The following is a 23783-nucleotide window of genomic DNA, read 5'->3' on the forward strand; positions in this document are numbered from 1 at the left end:
CTGTGCATTGAGATTTAATGCTATAATGAGTACTCAAATAATATATTTCACTTTGTGTTTCTATGGGGGTGCAAACTGTTGAAATCTTTACTTAATGCATACTAAACTGATCCTCTGTAAAAAAAAAAAAAAAAAAAAAAAAAAAAAAGAAAAGAAAAGAAACTATCAACTCCCAACTTGACTCTCACTGGGATTAAACATGACAATAGGTCTGATCTGATTTCATCATCATTAAAAAAAATCATCTATTATTTTTCACTTTATGTTTCTGTGTGGGAGCAAACTGTTGAAAGCCTTACTTAATGTATACTAAGCTGATCTTCTGTATATTAAGATAATCGAAAATGAATTTTGATGTGAATGGAAGGGGAGAGGGAGTGGGAAAGGGGAGGGTTGTGGGTGGGAGGGACGGTATGGGGGGTAAGCCATTGTAATCCATAAATCGTACTTTGGAAATTTATATTCATTATATAAAAGTTAAAAATAAATAAAAAATAAATAAAAAATTAAAAAAAAAAAAAAAAAAAAAAAGAAGTGAGTATTATAACTAAAGAAATGTACTCTCTGCTGCCTTCATAACCCACCCCCAAATACTGGGAGGGAGCAGAAAAAAAAAAAAAAAAAAAAAAAAGAAATTAAAGAAATATGGAAAAAAATTAAAATGAGACATAACTTGAAGGGCATTTGTTCTCAAATTTTAAGGATCCACTGAGTGCCCAATAAAACAAATGAAAACATACCTAGGTCAAGATATACCATTGTAAAAATTTTAGAGCTTGAGAATGATAGGAAGAACCTAAAATCTTCCCCAAATGAAAAAATAAAATAAAACCTCAGGGACAGAGGGGAAACTTACAGTGAATTTGAATCACTTCCAAATACTCAGTAGCAAAAAAAGCTGGAAGACAATGGAGCATTGCATTGCAACTTCTGAAGGAAAACACAAGGAACTTAGAATTCTATACCTAACCAATCGATCTAATGAAAGGTTAAAATAAACACATTTTAATTCATGCAACAACTCAATATTTAAATCCCACGAGATTCAGGAATTCATCACAGGAGAAAAGAAATCCTAATATGATTCTAAAATGAAGTTCCAGGATCACAGATGGCAGTAGGCCTAGAGAGCAGCCAGTCTAAACTGAGGCAGGAAGAGAGAAGTCACCAGGAAAGGTTATCATCAGAGATAAAAGAAATGGTAAAATTAATTGATAATCTGAAAGTTGTTAAAAGTAGACAGATTTTTTAAAAAAATTTAGGAAAAATGAGATTTAGCCACAAACCTGAAAAAAGCAAGGCAGATGAGAAAAAAGGGCAATTAACATCAGTAAACATTATCAATGAAAGAAATATAATACATTTACTTTGGCAATAAATAATCATAATCAAAATAAAACATAAAATGTGAATGTATAAAAAAACATGAATTACAAATGTCTATAGATGTGAGTAGACTGAGCAGAAATACTCTGTACAAATTTCAATGTAAAAGAACCAAATTCTCAATTTTCATAATTGTAAAAAAGTGATATCTAAAACTGAATAATTAATAATGCAATAAGTATGTTATTTAGAAATATGGAGATAAAGATCAAATAGAACTACCAAAACATTTCAAAGTGTTTGCCTGTTAAGAAAGGGATTTAGGGGCAGACATTAGATTTACTGGTTAAGATGCTGCTTGAAACTCCTGCATCCCATATGAGAGTGGCTGTGTTCAAGTCCCAGCTCGACTCCCAATTCCAGCTTCCTGCTAATGCACACGCTGGGAGGCAGCAGGTGATGATTCAAATAGTTGGGTCCCTAACATTCACATGAGAGACCTAGACTGAGTTCCTGGTTCTTGTCTTTGACCTGTCCAGCTTGTGTTGCAGGCATTTGGATAGTAAATGAGCATCTCTCTCTTCTCTCTCTCATTTACAAAAGTAAAATCACAATCTCTGCCAACTATTAGTTTTTATTGAGACAAATATCCAATAAAATTATCTGTACTATAAAGTGTATTATTTTTAAAATCATGTATCTTCTTATTGCATAGTTCTTTTCAGATTTTCTGTATTTACTGCCAAACATCTCTATGACTGAAGACACACCAGTTTCAATTGTAAGTTTTTAGTGACTAACAAAGATGGTGAAGAAATCTGGATTTTCTGAGAAGCCCTTTGAAATTTTATAGTCAAAGTGAGAGGGAACCTTCTGGTTAACGACTACTGATATGTAAGGAATAGGTTTAAAACATTACTAACTTGCCTAACCACAACTACTTCCCTCTTTAAAATTACTTCCATGTAAAATTTTATCACCAATCATATATTGCAAGTCTTTTTTCAGATGTTTAGGAAAAGGTAAAAATTTTCCACACAATGTGAATCTATCTGAAAGCACTGATTTGCAATACTGGTTGTTTCACTAACTGACATAAGGAGGGTTTCCTAAAAAAAGCTGACTGTCTAGAGAAGGAAGTCCAACTTGAAGAAATGGTGAGCACTAGAATTTTACATTACCCTCATGTCCATCACACTTACCATCTCTTCACAGAATTCTGGGGCAATGCTATTAAACTTGTAATCACGACGTGAACAATTGAGCATACAAGATAATGGTATCAGAAAAATCTCTTGACATGAAGCAGAATGAAATATATTTCTATGTTTATAAAGCTTTGAATATTTCAGAAAAGTTCTTGAGTTATCCACTGGTAATCCATAAAAGTAGAACTTGAATCTGAAGCCTATGTATTATTTTCATTATTAGAGTAGTTATAACTACTATCTGTAAGTCAGAACATACTAGGTACCTTCTGCCTTTCTCTAGTTATTTTCCGTTTGTCCCTCCAGACTCACTTTTCCTTTTTCTTTCCTGTTCTATGTACTACAAGATTCTCATATAGAATGCTTCAATGGGCTCCCTTGAGTTCTGGCTTCAAATTAATTTTGATCATTGGAGATAGAGGAAGGAAACAGTAGGAAGAAAAAGGTTAGGAACTAATTCCCCTGTGTCTCCTTACTGATTCATTTACAGCTTGGATACATCCTTCAGGCAGAACCACAGCTTTGGTCAGGTAACCCTCTCCCTCATGTTGCCTGTCCAGGACCAGAGATAGAAATGTCCTTCCCTACTGCCTGCCATTGGCATCATCCCTTACTGACTTTCCTAAAAACCTGTTGTGCCAGTCACTTTGGTTTGCTATGACAAAGTATCCTAGTTTGTGCAGCTGATAACAACAGATTTATTTCTTTTTTTTTTCAGTATCTTTTTATTTTTATTTATTTATTTTTTATTTATTTGATAGGTAGAGTTATAGACAGTGAGAGAGAGAGACAGAGAGAAAGGTCTTCCTTCAATTGGTTCACCCCCTAAATGGCCGCTACGGCCGGTGCATTGCGCCAATCAAGCCAGGAGCCAGGTGCCTCTTCCCGGTCTCCCATGTGGGTGTAGGGACCCAAGCATCTGGGCCATCCTCCACTGCCTTCCCGGGCCACAGCAGAGAGCTGGAATGGAAGAGGAGCAACCGAGACTAGAACTGGCGCCCATATGGGATGCCGGTGCTGCAGGCGGAGGATCAACCAAGTGAGCCACAGTGCTGGCCCCAACAGATTTATTTCTTAACAGATTTGAAGGCTGGAAGCCTGAGGTCAGGGTGCCAGCAAGGTCAGGTTCTGGAGAGGGTCCTCTTCTAGTCAACAGACTACCTACTCCTCTGTGCCCTCACAAGGTGGAAAAACAGTAAGAGAACTCTCTGGGATCTCTTTAATCCTATTCATGAGGGCTTTACCCTCATTAACTACTTCCCAAAGGCCCTACCTCCTAACACCATGGCACTAGGGAACAGGATTTCAATACACAGATTTTAGAGGGACACATTAAGTCTACTGTACCTGCCCATGCCACTGAAATAGTTCCCTTAGTCAGCTTCCTTTAATTAGCAGGTTGTGTGAGTGCATAGTCCACCTGTTTTCCAGCAAGACCTTTATAAGCAAACATATGTAATTTCAAAATGTTATTGACTTGCCTTGAAAAACCCTCAAAATCTTATGTCTGTTTTACAAGTGAAGAAAATGAAACTGAGAGAAATCTAGCAATTTGCCCAAAATCAAATAATAAAGTCAAGATTCTAACCTGGGTTTAAGTGGTGGTTGTCTTCTCTACTACACTATTTCTGGAAAATTTATTCAAGCGATGGGAAATCATATCCTCATCCCAGAAAGTCCTCAAAATCTGGAATTCTATGAGCTTTCAACATCACTTCTTTAACACAGTTAGGTATGCTGATTTATATAGGCCAATAATAGGTAGAACAGCAATTAATGAAGTAGGTTTTATCTTGATTTTGGCTAAACACCCAGACCTTTGTCCAAAAAAAAATAATGTATCCTGGTTAATGTGGTATAATGGTGCCAAGTGGCGGCTCCTTCACATATGCTGTGCACTCTTCATGTCCATCTATAATCACACTCTTGCTCTTTCTTTAGGCTGTTAAATTGGGAACAGAATGTCCTGAAATCCTTTCTTCTCTTCTTTTCCCTTACCTCCAGCCAGTCTGAGGTGAGCCCTACTGAGGACATACTCTCCCAGGGCTAGACTATCAGAATTTAAATTATCATGAAAAATTTGTCCCTGGAATCTATTTTTCTGCCATTTGGTAGTAGGTTAGCTATGGGTTTTACAATGGGATAAAGTTTGAGAGTGGTGTTAGTTTAATTCAGTTTAGTCCCCTTAACTAGGTTCACTCTAACTTTTCTTCTATTAGCCATATATAAAAGATAAAATGGGTTATGCATCGTGGCACAGAGGTTAAGCCAATATTTAGGACATCAGCATCCCATATCAGAGTACCTGGGATGGAGTCCCATCTCTGCTACCAATCCAACTGCCTGCTGGTACACACCCTGGGAGACAGCAGGTGATGACTCAAGAACTTCTGTCCCTGCCACCCAAATGGGAAACCAAGATGGAATTCCTGGGTCTTGGCTTTGGCCTGGTCCAACCCAGGCTATTGCGGGCATTTGGGGAGTGAACCAGGGAACAGATGGGCTCTCACTCTCTCCTTCTCTTTCTGTCTCACTCTCTCCCTTTAAATAGATTTTCTTATCTTTTCTTATGAAAGATAAGAAAAATGAGAGTACTCCCATCCCAATCAACCAGTTAATTTTGTAATAGTGATAAATATCATAAAAAGGAAATCTAATTTTCATTGAGCTAGATCTCAAACTAAATGCTTTTCACTAACACATCATTTACCTGGTAGAACAATCCTGTAAGGTAGGTGTTGTACATATTTCTCCATTTTTTAGTTGAAAACACTGAGGCTTACATTTATTGGCATGGTATCAGCAAGGTGGAAGAACAAGACTTTCCAGAACTCAACCCTTCCCAGAAACATCAATTTGAATAATGATCTGTGCACAAATGTGTCTTCTAAAGAGCTAATGAATGCAGATGAGAGATTATAACACCTGGCTAGTGCACAGAAACAAGAAAAGATACATTGAAAAGAGTAGAAAAACCATTCCTTTTCACCTACATCCCTCTCCCCCTAAGACTGCTGGCCTAGCACACAGAGGGACAGCCACTGCATGGAGGAAGTAAAGAACACCCTACTTGCCATAGACACCCGCACTGGGCCCACCCTGGTGAATGCCATCACCAGGCTGGACACCCTGGCTCCAGGTTACAGGCTTACCTCAGTGATAAGGTGGCCCTTGCAAACTCAAGCTCAAGTCCACAGTAGTGCCATTGCAGTATCTGTGGACCCAAGCTTTAAAGTCCTGTAGAAATGGACTCCAAGCCACTTCTCCTCATGGACCCAGGTACTAGGCTGGAGACTACTAGAGATACATTTTTCCCCTAATATTTATTCATTTGAAAGAGTGAAGAAGGAGAGATTTTTCCATCCACCAGTTCACTTTCCCATTTGGCTACAATAGCCAGGGATGGGGCAACTGAAGCCAGAAGCCGGGAACTCCATTCAGGTTTCCTGCACAGGTGACAGAAATTCAAGTACTGAATCATCCACTGCTTCCCAGGTGCTTTCACAGAAAGCTGGATCAGAAGCAGTGTAGCGGTAGCCAGGACTTGAAATAGCACTCCCATATGGTTGCAGGCATCCTAAATGACAGCTGAACCTGCTGTGCCACAATGCCCACCCACCACCCTAGGCCTCCAGGAGCAGGCCTGCCTCCAGACCATGCCAGCCAGTATGTTTGGATGAACTGATTGGTGAAGGGTATTCTTTGCCCATGTTTATCAGTAAAGACTGAAAAAGGGTTAACTTCTTCAAATGTGAAAACACTAACACAGGACACAAGGATAATGAATAATCAGAGAAACAATAAATTATCAGTAACTGACCCTAGAGAAATGGAGATCTATGAATTGTCTGACTAGTAAGTCAAAATAATCATCTTAAAGAGTCTCAAGGAGCCCCAAGAGAATGCAGACAAGTAAATGACATCAGAACAATATGCTAAATGAAATTAACCAGGCACAGAAAGATAAGCATTGTCACTTACATGTCACTTATATGTGGAATCTAAAAAAAAAGTTGGATTCAGACATTCAGAGAATAAAATAGTGGTTTGCAGAGACTGTGTGCCACAGGAAATTAAGGGATGTTTGTCCAAGGATACCAAGTTATCATTTCTCAACTTTTTGGCTGTGATCCAGTGTAAAGGTACAGAATTTCACTCATGCAAGATAAATAAGATCTGGAGATGCAATGTAGAGCATGGTGGCTATTATTAAGAATACTGCATGATATACTTCAAATTTGCTAAGAGAGTAGATCTTAAATGTTTCACACACACATTAATTAGCGTAATTATGGCAATCATTTCATAATGAACACATGTATCAAAACATACTATATACTGTAAAAGACTCAATTTTTACATGATTTAGTTATTACAGCATTGTACATTTCTATCTACCCTTCTTATTAGCTAGTTAAAGATTAGGAAGATCGCTGTGAAATCAGGTAACCGAGGTTCACTATTGCAGCTTTTAACTCTGACATAAATGTTCCACTAATATATTAAATATTGTCCTATGGAAATATTACTCTTTGAAGGGAAATAGAAAAAGTGACATATGGCAAGTGCTGGAAATCCATATTCTTGTTTTCTCACAATTTTATTCCTTTTAATATTTCACATAAATGTCCTGTATTTTGATAAGTCCCAAGTCTGTTTCCAAAGGCTCAAGAGAAAGAGTACTTTCAAAACTTTGCTTCTTTCCATTTAAGCATTATATACTGGTTATATTTTGGCTACATATTGGTTATATATATAAGGAATATGCTTATATATTGGTTAAACGTTAACCTAGAGGGAAATTATTTTACTTGTGTTGTCTTCAAATGAAACTATTGTCATCTGAATACAAAAGTGTGGATTTTCTTTGGATACTAAGAACTCATGATCCTCACATGTAAATTTAATTTAATAAGTTCTCTCTCTTTAGGGATTTTAACATCAAGGACTAGCTTGGGATTTAATTTGACAGGCTGTACCTGTCAGATTTTGTATAGCCTACTTTCATCACAGTTCAAAGGGAGAATGTGAAAGACTGTCTTATGGTAAGTAGGTCACTCAAGACACACGATATGCATGAAGAATCTTGGAATTCCTGCTATTTGGAACACTCTCTGGGGTGATTAGAAGAGCTTGCTCACACTTTAATAATATTTGGAAGGAATAGAGCCATACCTCATTAGCCATATCTCATTAGGAAAACCTGCCTAAGAGAAACAAAACCCTGGTGGACCTGATTTGAGAAAATAAATACCAACACATAACCTGCTTTTGATAACAAAAGGAAATGGAATACAAGTTAGAGAGATTCCATTCAGGAAGAAGTTTCAGCTAGAAGGTTGTATTCCAGCCCAACCTGTCAGAAGTTCTTAAGACTTAGAAAGAGGTCCTTAGAAAAAGATACAATTTCAAAAGAAAATATCATCAACCTGTTTGCTCTAAGGCTCGGCTGGTAGCCAATCACATGATGGTCCCTTTGCATAGTACTCTTCCTGCCAATTCTGTTTTGTAATCATACCACATGATTGGTCTTTGTCTGATTTTTTTTTCCCCTCATTGAAAGGAAAGACCACCACAAAACACACCAAATACCAGAGTAAGGGAAAAGTTTATTGTCAGCTGACAAGGTTGCTTCTCCGTGCACAAGAGGAACAGCAGCCTGTACTGGCAAAACAGGTCTTATAGAGCTTTACAGAGATAAGGAAGTGGGAGCAGCGAATCCCATTAGGGTAGGGGTGGAGCTGACACTTGTGGATGGGCCATTTGGTCACCTGACTTTTAGTAAGACAGGCTGGGTTTAGGATTGAAGCTTATTGTACAAAATGGCAACAGGGCCAAAGCCCAAGATGGTGCCTCAGATAAGACGGCACTAGTTTCACTAACATTCCTGGAAACATCTAAGCTCTTTGATCAGATTTCTCAATAGCATCCATTTTATAATAGATTAGATCAATTATTAATTATTCAAAGATAATCCACCATACTAAGTCAAACAAGTGATAAATTGACCAAGGAATGATTCATCTTGCATAGGACAAGTGTTTACTAATTCATCCTCTGGTCAGTTCTTTGAACTTCTATTACTTATGTCAAAAGACCACCATTTGACAAGGTTGACCTTATCTTCATTGGTGGTAATCCAAATGTGGCTGAAGGAAACCAAAATATCTAGAATTATACAAATTGGCAATCCCTAAAATATTAGTGGCCCACCCAGGTTGAAAATTATCAAAAAACAGGAATTTCTCTGGGCATTATGCTAAGTGCTTTTGTGTATGTCATCTTATTTATCTTCACCACCGCCCTGTGAAAACAGATATGGTAGCTTACAAATGAACAAAGACTCAGACAAGTGCATTCCAAAACCCAATAGTCAATAAGAGCCAGACACAGAATGCCAACTCTGATCTGATGCATTTCAGTGTTTTTACTCATTCTTTCATTGCCATTGCATACTTTATTTTTCTAGTACCACCCTTGTGAGTTAAAATATTAACTCCCATCTTCCTATTTCTCCAAGAAGTCTATTGGGCATGCCATGGGATAAATTTTTCTTCTTTGGCAATATTTCAGAAATGAGAGGAAAGCCCAGGTACATTTTGCTAAAGTAAATAGCACTTCCACTCAGGACAAAACCTAGATGGTTCAAGACACAAATTAAGATTTTCAAAATCAATAAGTATTCATTGATAACTGAGTAACATGAATGGAGGAGGAACAACAATATATGACATGTATTCCCGATTTGGGAGAACAGAACAATTTATGTGAAAGAACAACTAAAGCAAGGCTATAATTGCCAAGTGTCACTGGAATAAACAATTTCATGATATGTATCCTTTGAGTTAACTGGTGATGAAATTAAGCTGGAACATATGAATTGAATCTCAAATTCTGTAGCAGAGAATTCACTTTTCTGGTGAACCTTGAAGATAAGGTGGGCTTTGGAGAGGACCTAGGGTAACCACATGTCTGCATAGTGCAGAAAACATGAGTTACAATCAATGTGATTACTAAACTCAGGAAATCCATTCTTGCCCACCACTGTGGTAATAGTGCAATATTGTTTAGAGAGATCTAAATTTCCTCAACAGACCCACTGCATGATTTGCCGTTTTAACTGAGAAGCTTCTTAGATTACATTGCATTGCAGTGATTTTTCTAATCAATCCCTTAGCTTTGTTCAGTCACTTCAGAATGAATCTGGCACATCCAGAGTATCTTTGTACTTTGCCTCAGGATTCATAGTCTCTCTTTCGGCACTTCAGATTGAGTTGAAAGAAGGGGCTGTCACTGACTTCACTCCCAGTGGGGTAATCTGCTCTGATAGCTAGTGTCCCAAATTGCCTAGGACAATCTGAATTTGCTCTATTGTTGCAGTGTCCCAGTTTGAACAATAAAGTGTACAGTCACACTTCTCAGAGCCCAAACTGCCATCCAGTGTGAGAGCATGTACCCAAAGAACCACTTTTGTCCCTTACTCCAGGAAAGTAGACCTACATTTCTGATCCTTTTCAAAGAGACATAATGCCACAGGCTAAAACCCTCACTTTTCTCAGGAGTATCAATTTAGAGAAGGCCCCAAATTCTTGGAAATACAACCTCCTTAAAAAGCAATTTAAACAATCACCTGGCATATCATAATAGCAAATTATTTAGATATTTTGATTCTTTTCAAACAGCATTGCTAATACATCCATCACAAATTCTGCTCTGCATGATTCTCCTGGTCTTGAATACTCAGCAAAATTTCAATGTCTGATTTTGTCACCCAATGAACAGTTTCCTCTTTACAACACTCAGAAGTAACTGGAGATGTGCACTAAGCAAATATCAGACATAAATGTTAGATTAAGCAAACAATGGGAATAAAGAATACAAGATAGGTCAGAAGCAGCCACATGCTACACAGCTATTCCAAGGGCAAACAGATGACACCATCCTTGAAGGCAGTATGTACTCAACAAATATTAATGTCTCCTTTGCCCTAGCTCCAACAGTAAATTCCTTTGCCACGTAAATGCACTTTTAATTTAAAGGGCTCTGAGTCAGTTTTCTCCACTACTCGGTTCTGAGACAAAACATGCTGGGCAAGAGGGCAGGGAATGCCCCTGGACATCTGGTTCTGGCTGGGATGATAGTTCACATAGATCATTTAACATTCAATTTAAGAGTAAATATTTGTTGAGAATATGTTGTGTTTTGAATTTGATGTAGTCCATGACTAAGCTGTAGTCTACCAACAATGTTCCTCTTCAACAGAAGTGATAACACAGGTGCAAAAATAACTGTAAAACAAAGCAGAATCTGGCATGTATTTTAGAAGAACTAGAAACTGTGCAGTGAGAACACAGAGGAAAGAAAGAATGGTTCTGACTTAGGGAGTAAGGAGAGAAGGAACATTTCTCAACATATCAGAGCAATGTATGACAAACCCATAGTCAGCATCATACTAAATGGGACTAAGTTGGAAACATTTCCATTAAGATCCAGAACTAGACAATAATGTCCACTTTCACCATTGCTATTCATATAGTTCTAGAAATTTTAGGGGCCAGCACTGTGGTGTGGTAGGTTAAGCATCTGCCTGTAGTGCAGGCATCTAATATGGATGCCAGTTCAACTCTAGCTGCTCCACTTCTGATCCAGCTCCCTGCTGATGGCTTGGGAAAGCAGTAGAAGATGGCTGGTGCTTGGACCCCTGCACCCAGTTGGGACACCCAGAAGAAGCTCCTGGCTCCTGACTTTGGATGGGCCCAACTTCAGCCATTGCAGCCATCTGGGGCATGAACCAACTCTTAGAAGACCTTTCTCTTTGTCTCTTCCTCTCTATCTTTGCCTCTCAAGTAAATAAATAGTCATTTAAAAAAAATTTAGCCAGAGCCATGTGGCAAGAAAAATAAATCCAAGTGATACAGATTATAAATAAGGAAGTAATTTACCCTTGTTTGCAAATGACATAATTCTATATATGGGGAACCAAAAGACTCTACTAAGAGACTATTGGAACTCATAAGATAGTTTGGTAAAGTTGCAGGATATAAATGAACAAACAAAAAATCAATAGCCTTTGTATACACAAACAATGTGGTTGAGAAAGAATTTGTGAGTTCAGTACCATTCACAATAGCTACAAAAATATTTAAATACATTGAAATAAATTCCAAGGAGATGAAAGATCTCTACAATGAAAATTATAAAACATTAAATAAAGAAATAGAAGGAGACACAAAAATGGAAAGATCTTCCATGTTCATGGATTGGAAGAATATCATAAAAATGCCCATACTACCAAAAGGAAGTTACAGATTCAATGTGATCCAATCAAACACCAAGGACATGCTCCTTACATCTAGAAAAAAATGATCCGAAAATCCATATGGAAACACAACAGACCCCAAATAGTTAATGCAGTCTTAAACAACAAAAGTAAAGCCAGAGGCATCACAATAGCAGATTTCAAAACATACTACAGGGCAGTTGTAATCAAAATAGTCTGTCACTGGCACAAACAAAGACATGTAGACCAATGGAACACAGTAGAAACCCCAGAAATCAATTCACACATCTACAACCAACTAATCTTTGACAAAGGAGCTAAAATCAATCCCTGGAGAAGGACAGTCTTCAACAAATGGTGCTGGAAAAATTGGATCTTTGTGTGCAGAAGTATGAAAAAAAAGACCCCTATCTTAAACCTTGTAAAAACCAATTCAAAATGGATCAAAGATCTAAATTCATGACCTGGTATTGTCAAATTACTAGGGGTGGGGGTGGGGGCAGTGCTGTGGTGTAACAGGTAAAGCCTCCGCCTGCAGTGCCGGCATCCCATTTGGGCACCAATTCGTATCCCAGCTGCTCCACTTCTAATCTAGCTTTCTGCTATGGCCTGGGAAAGCAACAGAAGATGGCCCAAGTCCTGGTGCCCCTGCACCTGCATGGGAGACCTGGAAGAGGCTCCTGGCTCCTGGCTTCAAATCGGCCCAGCTCTACCTTTTGCAGCCATTTGTAGAGTGAACCAGCAGATGCCTCTCTGTAACTCTGCCTTTTAAATAAATAGATAGATAGATAGATAGATAGATAGATAGATATTTAAAAAAAATGAGTAAGGATATGAACAGGCATTTTTCAAAGATGAAATTGAAATGGCCAACTGACCCATGAAAATATCCTCAGGATCACTAGCCATCAGGGAAGCACAAATGAAATCCACAATATTTCACTTCCAATTAGAATGGCTATCATCCAAAAATCAAAAAAAAAAAATGGTGAGGATATGGGGGGAAAAGTTACCCTAATACACTGTTGATAGGAATGTAAACTAGTACAACTGTTATAGAAGATAGTGTGGAGATTCCTCTGAATTCTGAAGACTGATACCTCAGAAATCTGTAGACCTACCATATGACCCAGCCATCCCACTTCTGGGAGTTTACCCAAATGAAATGAAATCAGAATATGAAAGAGTTAACTTTTCCCCAATGTTTATTGTAGCTCAATTCACAACAGATATGGAATCAACTCAGATAGCCATCAACTCATGACTGGATAAACAAAGTATATATATACACTATGGACTACTACCAGCTGTAAAAAAAAAAAAAAAAGAAGAAGAAGAACAAAATCCTGTCTTTTGCAACAAAATGGATACAACTGGAAACCATTATGCTTAGCAAAATAAGCCACTCTCAGAAAGACAAATATTATATGTTTTCTCTGATATGTGTCAGTTAACACAGAATTTTAAAAAAGAAATGGGCCTCTTCAATATAATTATCATTTTAGCCCTTATTTATATTCCTGTGGAACTGTAGTTTTCCTACTTTTTACTTGTTAAATATTATGATTAGTGGTGAATTAAGCCTATTATTACAGAGTGGATTGAAATATTGTCTATAAGAATTAATGAAAAGAAAAGAAAGGAGGGAAAAAGGGAGATTGAGGGAAGGAGAGGTGGAGGGAGGGAAATATGGTTATCTTCTTAGAACTGTACCAATGAAATAAATGAAATCTGTACTCTTTATATAAAACTTTAAAAAAGGGGAAGATAGAAAAATGATCTTATTTGAATGCTAAAATATGAGTCTGATTGTGAACATACTGAAGTTGAGATAGCAATAGCTAACCTCAGATGGCGATGAGTCAGAAACCATGTCTAGATCCTGGGTGTCTTGGTGCTTGGTTATGTCTATTTAGAGCATCCTGGATTTAGGTTATGGGGAGATTAGCTCCTTCAAATTGTGTTTTGATGAGATGAATAAATGAGAATGTAAAAAAGGTTCCCATGAATACAATTTGGGGAAGCTTCCCACTCAGAGGTAGGGGAAAGAAGAAGACCAACATTGGCGACTGAGATGATGTGCAAAGGAAGGAGTCCAAGAATACAAAGAGAAGAGTGAAGAGACACAGGAAAAAAGGTTCTTGGCAGGGAAAGGTGTTCTTCAGCATCTGGTGCTACCAAATTGTTAAAAAATGATGGAATACGATTTTCCTAAGTCTTGATTGTAAAGCATTAAAGCTCACTCCAGCTAGCTAACTCTAGAAGGAATTTAAGGCCAGTGCCTATAGAAGAACTCTAGGACTACCCACAAAGAATTGATGGGCGGGATAAGCAATCAAAGCTCAGAAAGAGTAGGAGCCAGGGAAGTTTGGGGTGTCTTCTAGGAATCCACAAGCCATCTCTCTAGGTGATGTAGCTCCTTAATAAAACACTGCTGCAGATGATTCTATGTCTGTAATCCAAGCTCCAAATTTCGAGAGGGGAATTTGGCCCAGTTTACCTCTGTGTCTCTCTCCCTGTAAAAATCCCTATGACCAGAAGAACAATGCCAGGAAAGCCAGGCAGTTATTCTAATCAGAGCTTAGCACTAGATGACAGGAAGAGGTCACTCAAAGTTAGCATTACTCCAACAAGCAGGTTCTGCTGGATTTTGGAACTTGTGGGAGCCAGATTGCAAAATGTCGAGAAGTGGGAGAGGGCAGTCACACAGTTTCCAGTCCTGTGGTTATGAAAGGAAGCAGAGAAGTGAGGTCCTGGCCTAAGAGCAGGCTTGAAGGCAGGCTTTTTAGGATGGGGAGGCTTACCTATCTTTGTATAATGATTAACAGGTTTAGATACAAGAAATAAAGGAGATAATTGATGGAGCAGAGACCTCAGTAATGGGCAAAGTATTTCAGTCACCAAGAAATTGGGTAGACGGTCTCTTAGGAACTTTATGGAATTACCTATATATTCTATACAAAATAGGATGAATTTCCAAAAAGGACAATTGCTCTCTGTATACAGTGATAATAGTAAAATGGTCAGAGAGTTGAAGAGCTTGCCCAGAGAGAAATGATGAAATCAACAGGCTATGAATCAAACAGATATATACCAAAAATATTTAAAGAGGAAAAATTAGACACTAGGCCACAAAGAAATTGTGTGTAACAAAAATTAATATGTTATCTTCACCAAACAAAGAGTGCATAGGTAAGAAATTGACCTTGTGAGTTTGGTAAGTATACAGGAAACAGAAGAAGTCACTGAAGCAAAAGTTAGTAACACTGTCTCAGCATTGCCCAAGAGTGATAGAGTCCTGGCCAGTACTTCAGGTCCTGTGGGTAAGACGCTTTCTTCATCTGAAGCCATTGAACAGTTGGCTTTTCTCTGAGTGCCTGTGCTCTGTGTTCACAGTAGCTTTCTTCCTGATTAGAGTCAAGCATCTCTTACAAAAGTATTGTCAAATAGACTTCATTCTCATCCCTATACAGTAGTTTCCTCTGAATGGATAAATGAAGGAATGAATTGGCTTATCATTTCACCTAGATTTTCAAGGATTTGGCACTCCTCATATGGTCTCCAATATTCTGAAAGTAATTTCTCAAATTAGTAAAATGATGCCTTCGTTGGGGCAGACACTACTAATTGCCTATCCAATATCCCTGCTTAGTAACACATGGTATCCTTGCAGATAGACAAACTATTCTTGTTTGAGCTCATGCATTACCTTCTTCATTTATTCATTGTATTATACCATCAACAAATAAAAATAATGACAATGAAATTTGAAAGTTACAAATAAAAAGATACACTGATTTGTAGATCATGTTTGTAAATTTCATTGATGTATGGAAATAACTCCTAGAGAGAAGTTTTCTGTGCATGGGTAGATAAAATTGGGGTACTCAACCTACATGGGTCAATTCATATCATGTTATCTCTCAGGATACTTGTCAGTGATCAGTATAAATGCTCTTTTTTTATAAGATGTATTTATTTATTTGAAAGACAGAGTGACAGAGAAAGAGGGATAGACAAAGAGATAGAAATCTTCCATCTGCTGATTCATGCCCCCAAATGCCTGCAACAGCCAGGACTGAGGCAGACCAAAGCCAGGGCCCAGGAAATTTCCCACGTTGGTGACAGGAACCCAAGTACTTGAGCCATCATCCACTGCCTTACCAGGCACATTAGAAGGAAGCTGTACTGGAAGGGAGGTAGCCAATTCTCAAACAGGCACTCTTATATGGTATGGGGGTTTCCCAAGTGGTGGCTTAACTTACTATGCCACAACACCAACCCCTAGTAAATGCACTATCGACATATTTTTTGTACCCAATTGCCATTATATGCACTAATATTTATCTTTCTGTACTGCACTTTTTGGTCAAAGAAAAACATTTGTAGAACAAATATCTTTCATTGTCAGCAAAACATTTCATTTACCGATTTTAATTCACCTACTCTTATAGCAAGGAAAATTACTTTTCAGAGGTGCAAAAACCTGAAACTTACACAAAACTTTAGCTGTATGCAGCCATGCATAGAGCTATACATTTATATGTATTATCTCATTGAATTTCATAGCCACCTGCCCAGCACCCAGCAGGAATAAACTCTTAGTGCCTCAGCCATGTCCACAGCCTGTGTCCTAAATTCTTTGAGATTACCCATCTTTGATTACCTTATTTCCCACTCTACTCTTGGTCTTGGCTCCTCATCTCTTGTCCCTATCAGTCCCATAGGCCAGGCATCCCAGGTCTCATCTGGTAATTCCTTGTCCTCCACAGCTATGGAGCAGTCTGGGCCATACCCTGCTGTGTCCAAGCTGGAACAGAGGTAGATGGTAACTATCCTGGCTTCAGCCCATGAAGCCAGCATCCTTGCAGGCTTGCTCCAAACCTCTAGCCAGGAATCAGACACCTCACTTTCAGACCTCTTCCTGTTACTCACTCCTAATATGTGGCTGAGCACCTCCACACTTTCTTCCAGGGATCAAAGGCACCAGACTTGTACTTTCTGAATGGTCAAGTATGCAAGCTTCTCTTTTCTACTCCCTTCCCCATTGGAATGGCCAGTTTTTTCATGTTTTCTTACTCCCCAAGGACAAACCTTCTGTTAAGTCATCCAAGTAATATTTTTCTTGATTTGCTAGAAGTTCCTTAGAAAGACATTTAGTTCACTTATAAATATGATTTATTATTACTGCTATTATGATGCTAATGTTGGTGATAATATTGGTTCAATCATCAGGACTTTAATTTTCTTTGAATGTTATTTTTGTCTTCAGAAAAAGCCTGGCTGATTAAACCAAAACAAGAAAGGAACCAAATATCACCATACTGCTTGACCAATTTCTCCTGATTTAACTATCTTAGCTTTAGCACTGAAAATCCCTCATCCAAGGAAATCCTCAACCCTTGGAAAGCGGGGACAGTTGGTAACCCTATTACCTCAAAAGAAAAGACCACAGTGTTTTGAGTCCTAGCTGTGCTTCTAGTTCCAGCTTCCTGCTAATATGCACCCTGAAACAGCATATGATGGCTCAAGTACTTGGGTCCCTGTCACTTGTGTGGGAGAGCCAGATTAATTTTTCTGGCTCCTAGTTTCGAACTGGCCCTGCTTTGGCTATTGCTGTCATTAGGAGAGTGAACCAGTAGAAGAAGGATTTCTTCTGCCTCTTTCTCCCTACCTCTCTTTTTCTCTCTCTCAGCTCCTCCTACCTTTCAAATCAATGAAAATAAATAATAATTTTTTTGACAGGCAGAGTGGACAGTGAGAGAGAGAGACAGAGAGAAAGGTCTTCCTTTTCCGTTGGTTCACCCCCAAACGGCCGCTGCAGCAAGCACGCTGCAACCGGCATACCGCGCTGATCCGAAGCCAGGAGCCAGGTGCTTCCCCTGGTCTCCCATGCGGGTGCAGGGCCCAAGGACTTGGGCCATCCTCCACTGCACTCCCGAGCCATGGCAGAGAGCTGCACAGGAAGAGGAGCAACCGGGACAGAATCTGGCACCCCGACCAGGACTAGGACCCGGTGTGCCGGCACCGCAGGCAGAGGATTAGCCTATTGAGCCGCAGCGCTGGCCAATAATAAATATTTATTTAAAAAGACTGCAGTGAAAAGATAGCCTTAGAATGAACATTTCTGCTAATGCAAAAGTCTATTTACATATTTTCTTCTCTCTGATACTATTGGAGGTATGTTTCCATATATTCTTCCAATAATAATAATAATAATAACACATGTTTTGAGTGATTGCTATGCTCTAAGAAATATACACATTTAACAACTCTATGAAGTCAGTATTATTATGTTCATTTTCAGAGAAGGAAAGTGAAACTCAGAACAGTCAGTTAAGGCCCCACAGCCAGACTTAAACTCCAAATATTTAAAGGTCCCCAAATCCATGTTTTCAATGATTTATGTATCAAATATTTTATGTTAGGTAAAAGGAAAGAGATGGAAGAGTTAAAGCAAATGTCAAATTCCCAGTGTCATTCATCTGGAGAAAAACAAAGATTAGGGTACTGACCATTTATTCTACAAATTACAAGCAGTATAATTATTTTGGTAAATTTAAGAGAATATTTTTCACACAAATTCTTTCCTAAGTTAACAGGACACACCATTTATTTACTTACTAACTAGTTTTATTTTAATTTTATTTTTTTGAGGGCGGGGGGGACAGGCAGAGAGAGCACTCCCATTCACTGGTTCACTCTCCAAATGGCCACAACGGCCAGGACAGGGCTTCTCACTCATGAACACACTATATTTTATTTTTATTCTTTCATTATATTATTCTTGGTTTATGATGATACCTGCAGACTGGGGCTTGGGTTCTTCAGGGAAGAACTGACATATATCTGGAAGGCATAAGTGTATGTTTCTAAGTGTATACACAGAAGGCCCCCAACCAACTTGTGACTGTGCCATTCAAACTACAAATGCAAAGCACACTCAAAAAAAACATACTTTAAATTTTGAATTTTGATTTTTTTCTGGGTTAGTGATATAAGATGTGAGAGTCTTGTACTGGACAGCAGGAGCAAGCCTTAGCTCCCTATCAGCCCTACAATCATGAGGGTAAACAACAGATAATCCATAGTGTCCTGCGTGAGATATTTAACACTTGATTATAAAATAGGTATTATGTTAGATGATTTTGCCCAACTGTAGGCTACTGTAATTGTTCTGAGCAAGGCACCCTTGGTTAAACTATGATGTTTGGCAGGTTTAGGGGTTTTGAATGCATTCTCACCATATGATGGGTTTATCAAGCCATAACCCCATTGTAAGCTGAAATGTGTCTATTTATATATAGATATGTAGATAAACATATATTTAGATAGGGAGCTATATTTACCTCTATTTTAAAAATTTCATCTGAGAACTTACATTATTTCTAGAATGGTGCTGTGAATTTCCCCAGGCCATACCAACCTGTGAGTACAAATTAGGCCATCTTGTCATTAACTTCAACATTTTTCAGGCACATTTGCCCATAATGTAGCCCTGAGAATCATCTGGCAGTGTCACACGTGCTTAACTCACTTCACTCTCTCCGCTGCTCCCTGCAACTGCCACCCTGCCCAGCACAGGGGATCCCCCAGGGTGTGCAAGCTGAGCAGCACTGAAACCTGGTAACTGTGGTTACCAGTAATTTCCCTGTGGAGCATGAGTGGGAGGGAAACCTTCCCTTTTAACTATATGCATGCCCTGGTGTGCCTTTTAAAACCTTGTCTTATGCATCTACAGCATTCTTTCAAAGTCAGAAATAATTAAAAAGAAAAGGGAAAGCTGTGTTGGTAGCTGTGTAGGGACCAGCTAGAATGGGCTCCCTGGTTCCTATGTTACATACCGAGAGCAACAACAAAGCAGGCTAGTTTGTGTGTCAGTGTTTTCCAGAACAGCCCTGTCCCTTTTAGTCCTCAGTCCTTGTGCTGCTCAGGGTCATTGCAAGCATTCAAGGCGACAGAGTCAAACACCAGCCATTCCCTATAATTCCCACTTCCTTCTGAGGGGGGAGGATTTGCAACATGATGAATAAAACTGATTCTGCCGGGTCTAACCCTCACTTCTCCCCACCCAAGTGAGTCACCCCAGAAGCCCACCAGACATTCCCAAGGTGAACAAGCCACCAGCAGCAGGGAGCCAATCAAGGGCTAGCACAGTGTAAGGGAAGAACTTTATTTTAAAAGATAGGTGCTCAAATATCCACTTTAACTGGAAATTGTTCCTAAATCCTATAAAAGGCTCTTGACTAACCCATTCGTATGTGTAACCAACCCCTCCTCTCCCAGGCAGGGTAGTTAATCTGTGACCATGTGTTTACCTGTTATAGGAGTGTTACAGTTATAGGAGTGGGCCTGGGGAAGTCTGAGTGCAGTATTGAAGGAGAAGGCTGAGAGGCCTCTGAGAAGTCTGGTAGTTTCAGGAGCTTGCACATGTCTCACAGTGTTCTGCTTAGGAAGTGGGGCCCTTTTGATTATTGTTACAGTTGTTTCAATACAAGTGACTCAGGATGTCAAACACTACAACCCATTTTTTAACACTGGAGTTTGATGACCTCAGGAAAGTAACAATAGCATCTTAAGATACATATCCCAGGTCTAGGCACAATTACTCTTCAGAATGGTAGGATCCACAGAAGATTATCAAGAGCTAATTTGTTCTGGAGGAACAATGATTTCGATAATACTCTGGGCTTTGCTGTCACCTAGTGGACAGTGAAGTTATTGTAACCTGTCCTCTAACAACCCAGTGTGAGATGTCTACCCAATCAGTCATGTTTTCTGTACTTGCCAATGACCTCTATTGGCGTGTATTAACCAGGATCCCAAACTTCTGCTGACAGAGTCCACGTATATGTGGATGTACCTTTTTAAAACTGAAAAGAGCAAGTCCTATGTGAGCCGCCTAGCCAGAAACCAATGGCTTCAGAGAACTTGCATGGCAAATGCCAGGTTGCAGGCTCCCTAAAACAGTGGGTCTGGCACGTGGTAAGGTTTCGACACCTAACTGCTGGATGAATCTCTGCCACAATAATTATAAACAGAAAGTAACAACAAAAACCAGAAATAAAAGTTACTTAATCATAGTTCCCTTTTTAAAGCATTGCATATATTGTCTTTATTCTCAGGAAAATAGACGAGAAAAATTTTCTCAGTTTAAAGATAATACCTATTCAGAAAAGATAATAGTCAGGAAGTCAAAAAGTAAGGAAGAAAAGAAGAAAGGGAAGGAGGGAGGGTGGGAGGCAGAGAGGGAGGGAGGGAGAGAGGGAGGGAGGAAGGATCAAAACACTTTCTGACTCTAAATTCTGAACTCCATCCTCATCAGTATTCTGCCTACCAGGATCCTGTGGTTGGCTTATCAGAGTAGATATTAGGAAAGAAGGTAACAGTTTGGTTTATTTCTGAAGGAGGAAAGGAGAGTGTAACCCTACAGGGAGAGAAGGGGTGCCCCGAGTGAAAGGCAAAGCACATGGGCCGCGGGGTGAGGTGATACGACAGCTTCCACTCAGGGCTAGTCCCAGCACATTTCATCCCAGCTAGTCTGAGCCTCTGCCCTCTGGTTCCTCTTGGCCCTTGCTAATCTAAGCACCCTCCTTTACAACCCACATCCCTTCTAGCTCTAAAAGTGAAAACAAAAGTGCTATCATCATCCAGCTATCACTAGAGATGCTATCCTTTTTCTCCTCTACCTTTCATTTTTTTTAAACTTTTATTTAATGCATATAAATTTCCAAAGTACAGCTTATGGATGACAATGGCTTCCCCTCCATAACGTCTCTCCCACCCACAGCCCTCCCCTTTCCCACTCCCTCTCCCCTTCCATTCACATCAAGATTCATTTTTGATTCTCTTTATATACAGAAGATCAGTATAGCATACATTAAGTAAAGATTTCAACAGTTTGCTCCCACACAGAAACATAAAGTGAAAAATACTGTTTGAGTACTAGTTAGAGCATTAAATCTCAATGTACAGCACACTAAGGACAGAGATCCTACATGAGGAGTAAGTGCACAGTGACTCCTGTTGTTGACTTAACAAATTGACACTCTTGTTTATGGCATCAGTAATCACCCTAGGCTCTTGTCATGAGCTGCCAAGGCTATGGAAGCTCCCTGAGTTCACCGACTCTGATCATATTTAGACAAGGCCATGGTCAAAGTGGAAGTTCTCTCCTCCCTTCAGAGAAAGGTACCTCCTTCTTTGATGACCCATTCTTTCCACTGGGATCTCACTTGCAGAGATCTTTCATTTAGGTTTTTTTTTTTTTCTTCAGAGTGTCTTGGCTTTCCATGCCTGAAATACTTTCATGGGCATTTCAGCCAGATCCGCATGCCTTAAGGGCTGATTCTGAGGCCAGAGTGCTATTTAGGACATCTGCCATTCTATGGGTCTGCTGTGTATCTCACTTCCCATGTTGGATCATTCTCTCCCTTTTTGATTCTATCAGCTACTATTTGCAGACACTATTCTTGTTTGTGTGATCCCTTTGGTTCTTAGTCCTATCATTATGATCAATTGTGAACAGAAATTGATCACTGGGACTAGTGAGATGGCATTGGTACATGCCACCTTGATGGGATTGAATTGGAATCCCCTGGTATGTTTCTAACTCTACCGTTTGAGGTAAGTCAGCTTGAGCATGTCCTGAACTGCACATCTCTTCCCTCTCTTATTCCCACTCTTATATTTAATAGCGATCACTTTTCAGTTAAGTTTCAGCACTTAAGAAGAATTGTGAGGCTTATCAAATGGGTTATGTATTTTTGGCAATAATATTACTTAAGTGATATTTATCCCCCACAGTATATCTTGTCAGGAAATATAGGATATTCATTTGTTCTGATTGGATCCCTTAGCTACAATGTTCCCCTGTAGAAGCACTTTTTCCATCTGGAAGTTAATAAGTGATCTAGGAGAAGAAATTCTCACACTTGGTAAATATGCTCACCCCTAACAAACATTCACCCAGTGGTCTTATCTAAATCAAACAGTACTCTGATGACTGCAAAATGGCAATTTTTTAACTGTCATTCTTTCTGTATTTGTGAGCTGATGCTCTTTCCCCGACATTCTTTGTTTGTTTCTCTCTTTTAGTTTCATTAAGGATGCATGAAACCTTACTGCCCACCCCAGAGCTTCATAATCCATGACTGTGATTTTTCTTTTTGTTGTTGTTGTTCAAATTTTCAGTGATTTTATCAGCAGAAGACCCTTCGGGCTGCTGCTTCTGTCCTTTCAATATGCTCCATTTTTAAAAAGCATGTTTTTTCTGGCACAACAAAATGTTATTTCTTATCTTGTATTTATTTTGTGTTTTAGAATCAGCAATTTTTACAGGGAATTATCTCAGGCACCAAAATCTAGGAAGTGCAGGTGTACTTGTCGTTACTGAGATAGTATCATATCTAGGCCCTTTCAGCAGACAACTAAGAAATTTATAGATGTGTACACATATTATTTTCAAGGTGTAAAAAATCAATACTTCAGGGACCAGCGTTGTGGCATTGCAGGTTAAGCCACTGCCTGCCACACTGGTATCCCGTGTATGCACTGGTTGGCGTCTCGACTGCTCCACTTCCATTGAAGCTCCCTGCTAATGAGTGTGGGAAAGCAGCAGAAGATAGACAAAGTGCTTAGGCCCCTGCAACTGCATGGGAGACCCAGAAGAAGCTTTTGGCTCCTAGATGTAGTGTGGCCCAGCCCTGGCTGTTGTGGCCATTTGGAGAGTGAATCAGCAGATGAGAAATCTCTCTCTCTCTCTGTAACTCTTTCTAATTAATTAATTAACTAATTAATCTTCTTTTAAAAGATCAATACTTCATACTGACAACTGCAATCTAGGCCAGTATCAGAGTTTCTTCCTTATTTCTCTCATTCCATACATCTCCTTTCTCCCACAGCAGGAAGCCTGTTCTCAGAAGAATCACTCTGTTTAGTCATTTGATCAACTCTAAAATGCACACATA

The sequence above is a fragment of the Oryctolagus cuniculus genome, chromosome 1, assembly GCF_964237555.1.
Source record: "Oryctolagus cuniculus chromosome 1, mOryCun1.1, whole genome shotgun sequence".
Lineage (NCBI taxonomy): Eukaryota > Metazoa > Chordata > Mammalia > Lagomorpha > Leporidae > Oryctolagus > Oryctolagus cuniculus.